Source organism: Tasmannia lanceolata, unplaced genomic scaffold, assembly GCF_043159265.1.
Source record: "Tasmannia lanceolata isolate RefF3 unplaced genomic scaffold, GAP_Taslan_0.1 ptg000037l, whole genome shotgun sequence".
Classification (NCBI taxonomy): domain Eukaryota; kingdom Viridiplantae; phylum Streptophyta; class Magnoliopsida; order Canellales; family Winteraceae; genus Tasmannia; species Tasmannia lanceolata.
Genome location: NW_027518714.1, coordinates 61,566,924 through 61,574,724, shown reverse-complemented (window position 1 = coordinate 61,574,724; position 7,801 = coordinate 61,566,924). Strand labels below are relative to the sequence as shown.

General features: G+C 39.4%; 1 non-coding gene across 1 annotated transcript; it reads left to right on the top strand.

Moving 5' to 3' along the window:
• The first annotated feature begins 3,835 nt into the window (after positions 1-3,835).
• On the top strand, positions 3,836-3,963 carry LOC143862786 (U6atac minor spliceosomal RNA). Its single transcript, XR_013240495.1, has one exon. It is a non-coding gene; the product is annotated as a U6atac minor spliceosomal RNA (small nuclear RNA).
• Positions 3,964-7,801: the final 3,838 nt, after the last annotated feature.

The following is a 7,801-nucleotide window of genomic DNA, read 5'->3' as shown; positions in this document are numbered from 1 at the left end:
CAAGATTAAAGAAAAGGCCAGACCAATGTCTAATAAATTGAAGTGATATTTTCAAATCTAAACATGCAATAAACTACAATATTCAATTCTCACTACAGTCTAGAATAAAGCAATAAACTGCACTAAACATGCAAAGTCTAAACCTAAGAAGGAACAACTACCTAGAATAAAGCAATAAACTACACTAAACATGCAAAGTCTAAACCTAAGAAGGAACAACTAAAGTACTTAAACCTACAATAATAAATAATTGAAAAACCTAAACTACTCAATTCTCAAAGTGTGAGCCGGAGTAATGTTCCTAGGCTTTTCCTGTCGAAGAAAAAATTCAACTTTTTTGTTTTCTAGAGTACTGGAGGGAAAATGTTCTTGCATTGCAATAGGGCTTGCCTTTTGATACAAACCATGATTTTTTCCACTGATTTAGCCTGTTTTACCCCCAATTAAGTGCATTTTACCCTTGATTAGCCGGTTTTATACCCAATTCACCCTTGTTTTACCCCAAGTGGGCCATTTTTTCTTAAAATTGGGAGTATTTATACTTTTCTTCAAAATAGGCTATTCTTAGGGGCTACTTTACACTGTTTGGAGGGATCAAATGGTAATTTAAAATAATGATTTTTTTTCCACTGATTTAGCCTGTTTACCCAAATGGAGTCCATTTTACACTTGATTGGCCGGTTTTATACCCAATTCAACCTTATTTTACCCCACATGGGCCATTTGTGCTTAAAATCGGGAGTACTTACAATTTTCTTCAAAATAGACTATTTTTAAGGACTTTTTTCACTGTTTGTTAAATGACCCTTTTCTTCAACCTCTATAAAGAACATTAAACACTCAAGAAAAAGACTTCATTGCATTCATATAGCACTAATGGCAGCACTCCATTTAATATACCATGTGCAAAAACACAATATAAAGATAGGTGGAAGATGGGCAATCTGATTATCTGAAGTTAATCTCTTCATGTATCAATTCAGTCACATACAAAAGATTGGGGGCATTACATGGAGGGATGTTGTGGAGAATATGTAGGGAAGTAGAAGAGTAGATGGGGAACGATAGATGGTTGCCGCATCCAAGGGCGCACTGCTCATGGAGGGGGTGTTCTCTTGAATGATTGTGGAAGATGGACGATCTCCAAGTGCACACTGCTGCGAGGAGAATGGGGGATGGAGGATAGATGGGGTACTCACTGCACCTTCGCTATGTAGGAGATGCACTATCTCACCACTACCACGGCTGATCGGCTACACTAGCCAACTTCACTTCGAGACAAGGAGATAATAAGCAAGCATAATTCCCTTTCTCAATTGACCCATCTTATATATATTCCTCAAAATGCCCACCAAAATCCCATGTGGCTGTCAATATCATTTCAACATCTTAATTAGATTAGCCAAAGAACCCCTTGCATGTTTGTGCCCTTCTTGGCCAGTACTAACAAAGCCTTCCACTCACCATGGGGTGCCAATATCATTCTAATGCTCTTGTGAAAATAGCCAAAAGTGAGTAGCCTTTGCCGAAAGATGGCCATACTCAACATGGGTGCCCTTATCATTTTAGCAGAAAGGAAGAAATAGCACAAACATAGTAATATTCCCCATTAGTGATTAATTGCATATATCAAAAGGGGGGTGTTGATATCATTTATGCCCCAAGGCAGAAACATTCCAAATTGATGCCCATGTCATGGCCCTTTAGCCCACGCCCTAACGAGAGACTCCCACTCCAATGTCCCCACAAAGGGGCTAACTCCATCTGATTTGGCCCCACGAATGATGCCCAAACACATGAAAAGGGGCCCCACATGGCCCAATCCATGCACTGTCATTCAATCCACAACACTCGATCAATGTCCTCAAAAAGGAACATTACAGTTTGGTGGGATTAGATGGCAATTTAAATTTTAAAATATCTGGTGGCTTTTTTATGTTTTCAATAAGATGATTACTCTTTAGACCATGTTTAGCTACCAAGAATTTTTTTTCCTGAATATTAGGTTACCCAGTTGAGAGAGAATGAGTGGGGGGAGAATTAGAAAAGCCTGAAAATAAAAGAAACAAAAAACCCCATCCAAACTATGATTTAATTTTCCTTCTACTCATTCATGCCCTCTCCTTGCTCTCAAGTCTCTCCAACCCCACACTCTATGCCCCTCTCTCACCACTTCAGAAACTAATTTATCATAAAAAATAAAAAATAAAAGAATTCATGGTTGCCAAACATGGCCTAAAGGTTATTTCCTAAAAGAAGGGTAACAGGCAAATTTCTAATTTTAGGAAATTTTTATATTGGCATTAAAAAAAGGGCGGCCCAGTGCACAAGGCTCCCGCCATTGCAGGGTCTAGGGAGAGCCAGATGTACGCATCCTTACCCCTACTTTACAGAGAGACTGTTTCTGTGACTCGAACCTGTGACCACCAGGTCACAATGGAGCAACCTTATACTGGCACTGCCATGTTTTAATAATAGCACTAACAATTGTCTCTTATGATATAATCAGCTGCCACATTTATTACAATTCCAAAAATCTCCCAAAAGCCAATTAAACAAGAAAAGAAAATCCGATTTAGTGCAATAATCAAAATACGGCAGTGCCAATATCATTAGCCTTTCATAAAACTAAGTGATTCTTTCCATTAAAGAGATTCTCTACGCTCTTCAAAACACTCAAGGGAGTTATTAGAACAGATGTGAGGTCAGTCAAAAACAAAATAAGATGCTTAAATCAATGGATTTGCTACACAATTTCTCGGAAAGCCACTTTGAGGCTCACTTTCAGCAGATTTTGTCCTACTCATTAATTCATCTGAGTGGCTATTTTCTGCTTCAAAAGTGATTTGGGATACGAATTTCTACAAAATTGCCTCGCAAATCCCTTCAACGGGAAGGTGAGAAAAATAAACGACAACACACGTAAATCATTGGAGTAATTTTCTCAGTAGTGGTGGGCTCACTTTAAGGATTTGACAGTACGAGTGAGGATCAGCCTTTTCCCCTACACAAGATTCTATCTTTTCCCCTTCCTTTTGGTGCATTAGATTCTTTTAAACTTTACTACGTGCATGATAGTATGTGGGGTTTAAACATTGGCCATGTTTGGCAGCCTTGAAAGTTTTTTCCAGGGAATATTAGTTTATCAAGTGGTGGGAGAGGCACAAATCTGAGAGCTTCCTTCGTTTGTGGGATCATTTTTCCTCGAGGTGTAATGAGAAGAATTATAGAATGGCTAGATCTCAGAGGTGAGGGTGAGAGAACTGGAAAAAAAAAAACAGAAGCAGCAAAGGACACACAGGCTCACTTATTAGCAGAATTTTTCATATTAATTCATCCGAGATGGCTACTGAAACATAGAAGGAATTGAAATTTTAGATCAAAACACTATGTATGAATGGTATGAACTGCCTAAACAAGAATTCTTGAACGGTGAACGACCAACTTAGATGGAAGCTCCCGTGCGAGCAGGTGTTGATGAAGCGGAAGCGAGAATGTCGGCTTGTTATCTCTAGCAAAAGTGAGCAACAGAGAGAGTTGGAACTAGAGTTGCACGAATTTGAGGTGTAAGGTTCAAGCATTGGTACTAGAGTTGGGTAAATAATAAAGAGGTATTATAAAATACCTTCAGGCCACGTTTGGATACCCACGAGATTTAGATTTGAATTTCTCACATTTGCAATTGAGAATTGGAACTAGATCAGATCGTTCGATTTCCAAATCAGCTACAACAGTGAAAAAAACTCATGAGGATGATTGATGTATTTTGTATCCAAAATTCAAATCCAAATCCAAATACAAAAAACATGAGGTATCCAAATGTGGCCTAATTTTGGCGTTCGTGGAGAGACAGTTGGCATCTCCCCACAGGGACTTGAACAGCCTTCGGGCTTACCTGTTAGGCTGTTACCACACATATGGTTAAGGCTACCCACTTTTTGGTGGATCTTACCAAATTTTTTTACTTTTCAAAAGCAACCTAAAGATATTGCTTAGGGAATACTCAAAGTGTAGGATGACATCACTAGTTGGCCCTTTCTAAAGATATTACTTAGGTAATACTCAAAGTGTAGGATGCCATCACTAGGTTGCCCTTTCTATATACTAGGCATTAGGATGCAAATCAATGATGGAGGCATCAATGGCCAAAAAGTAGACACCTTTAAAGTAATAATTAATTAAGTAGTAATGGGGCCTACCCAACAAGTTTGGGACAAAGGCTTAGTTGAGTTGAGTAATGGGGCCTACAAAAATGAGCTTACTAATCACTAATTTACAAGTGCAAAGACGGGTCCCAATGACAAATAACTAGCAGAGGAGACATAGAGGAGATAATGGCAAAATAATAATAATAAGAATAGACCCAAAGGTTATAGTCATCAAGATTTACTAATGGTAAATGAAGAGCAGTGTAAAAAAAATCCAATAGTGTACATAATTATAAAAAGATAATAAACCTTGCACATGGTTAAATAATTACAAAAAGTTAATAGACCTCGCATGAATGTTAATCAAAGCAAGGCTAAGATGGAGGGTTAGACGGTCAAAAACCAAGGTCACACCCACATATATTGTCACAAATTATGAACCAAGGGAAAGATATATCCACCCTCTTTTCTTCCCTGGGCCACCCCCATGTGGTGTTAAAAGATTAATCATAAATTCACTAGAGGAGGTGGCCTAGGGAAGAAAATTGGGTGAATATATCACTGCCAACATACTAAACGCTAAGGGTGTCAATTTTGGCTCGGGCTCGGAAGCTCGCTCGAGCTCGGCTCGAAAAAAGCTCGGCTCGAATCCTTAACGAGCCGAGCCCGAGTTAGGCCAGGCTCGGCTCGGCTCGTTAAGGCTTGTTAAGGATTTAATATATTTAAATATATATATTATATATTAATATATACATTAAAAGGGTTGTCCATGGAGTGAAAAGGGAGGGCAAAATATGTCACTTCATTTTTGGAACCCCATTTGTTACTAGGACCACCCCTCATAGTGTAAAAAAAGTAGTCAAATTACACTAGTAGGGCTGTCCAGGGAAGATGAGGGGTGTGAACATAATATAACCCGAGCTCGGTAAGGCTCGCGAGCCGCTCGCAAGCCTGACCGAGCCGAGCCCGAGCCCGAGCCGAGCCTCACTTGTGAGCTTAACGAGCCGAGCCGAGCCGAGCTTGGCTCGGCTCGGCTCGTTTACACCCCTACTAAACGCCAAAATAAAAAAATAAAAAAATATGGCCCTGCTTATCTAGATGTTAAGCCATGCCCAATGTTGGGAATACGACTGAATACATCACATGTAGATAAAATTGCATACAGGGTAAAAGCCATAAGGTTGTAACGCAATGTTTAGTGAAAGTCACCAGGGTGTAACACATAGACCTAACAAAAAAAAACCTAAGATGATACAACAACGTTTAGGAAATGATACCTTAGCCTTCCATGCTTGAACCATGACAGTACCTCACTCTTTACCTTTCATCCCTAAAAACCTCCGCCTCTAATTAAACCCAGATCCCCTAATTTTTTTCTACTCCTCCTATTTTCTTAGAAGAACTCCTACCAATTACCCCAGCTTATAGTTTTATCACCACCTCTTTAGCCTATAGCACACCCCCCTTAATCACCTATTCTCCTAACTTACAGTCTCCTACTTCAAGAAGATGAAGGCAAGACAGAAGATGAGGATCAAGGGAGTCTCCTACGCTGGGGTGCCTTATGTGATCACCTCTAATCAAATACAGGAGAGAAAACTCTAAAAAATCGTCAATACCCGCCAAGTTCTTAAGCGAATCATGTGATTCGCCGTATGTTTTTTTTCCGCTTTAGTTAATATATATAATAAAAAACCAAATGATCAAGGCTATCTGGTCAAGTCCATAATATTTCAAACCTAAGATGAGAGATAGTTTTGCTTGGCTACAGTATTCTTCATTTTTTGAATGATGGTACCTACAATAATCATTTTAATGTAATCAACTAATAGCTGCCTCTTATCTTGGTCTAGCTGTCATACAATCACCAAGCTTCCTGTCTCTCTCGACCACACAAAAATAGCTTTTGCCTCTGCAACCCTTGCCGACATGCCCTCTCGGCATCTTTGATTGCTTTATGATCATATTCCACACTAGTTGTTTTGAATCATTGGGACTTAACACAGTCAATCTCCTTTCAATCTGGGAGTGACTTCATGCCACTCGAATCCATAAAGAACCCGCATTCTTATTGTGCTTTCCATGGACCATATGTAGCCAAAGATCATTTGGGGTTCCAAAATAGGCCAGTAGCCTCTATTTAGCCAGTCCAATCATGCACTATGCCACAAAGAACCCAATCCAACCACTGATTCGCGGGGTTCTAATACCATTCTCAATTACTTTTGAGCCCTGACAGATTTGAGTGGCTCTCAAATCAGTTACTATTTGTTTGAAACACCTTTCCATAGTGCAATAGCAAGAACATAGTTCCAACTTCCAAGGTCCATCTTAAAAAATCCACAAAAAGAACCCAACATGGTGCCAACCCAACTGCATCTAAGAAGTGATTTCTCTGTTTAACTGTAGCAAGTACACCCCAATTACTGCCCAATTGAGCAAAAATCGTGCACCTGCATATTGGACCACCTCAAATTTGTGCACATACTTGGAAAACTCAAGTCACTAGACTGTAACATTACACACCGGCACCCAAATGGTCGCTCTATATTCACTCCATCCAAAACATGGAACAGAGAGATTTTACTACCGAAACTTAAGGATGGGATATTCCCCAAGAAAATTCCAGAAAACCAAAAAATCATGCTCAGCTCACAAAGCTGGCAGCATACCAAATAATAGCTTGAGTTCTAGGCAAGGCCCCAATGGGACAATTATGTTATTGATGGGGGCCAATTGTGCAGAGAGCTCTTTGATGAAATCAAAAGGTCCAAAAGAAAAGGTAAGTCATACTGAAGGCATAACAAGGCACATGATAGATTAGTTCCAGTACACAAACTTTAGGATTTGTCAGAAACTATGTGACACCACTAAATACTCATGTAGCTCTTTGTAAAAAGATGTGTTAAAAAAGCCTGCTCCACCCACCACCACCACGAACGATCTCTCGAGAAAAAGGTCTTTAGAACAAACCATCGAAAAGCAACCATCACTGCATCTGGTATTCAGAAAGAAGAGAGATTGAAAAGTGCATAATTTCTTAAGCAACTTCAAGAAGGCCCACTTCATTCTTGCGGGCCTAATGCGTGATACAAGATTCAGTGTAGAAAATGGTTACCGATAAGAGTTCTTGTGAACTTGTATCCTAACTAGTCTCAACGTGGGATCAAAATTGTCACAATAAGGCCACACTCTGTTAAGAACTTCAGAATCAAACACACTGTAAAGCTAACTTGGGTTTTTCCAAGGTCAAGTTTGACTTTGAGCTCGGCCATATGGCGTCAATAAAAAACTGCTTCGATTCACCCGAGCTAAAGGAAATTTTAAAGCATCATCATTGACTCAGCCTACGTAGACTCAGTTTTTACCTTGGTTGAGATCTCGACCAAATCTAAGTCTTAAAACACTGCTTGAAATTGTAAGAAACAGAAAGTTGAACCTGCTTGAGCAGACAACTTAGACACTTACATAATGAAAAAAATCAGGCAATTACACTCGATAAATGCATACCTTTGAAAGGAAAACAAATTTCAAAGACACTTAAGGCCATGTTTGGATACCTCGTGTTTTTGTAATTGTATTTGGATTTGAGTTTTGGATACGAAATACATCAATCATCCTCATGTTGATGTTGCACGAGAGAGAGAGAGAGA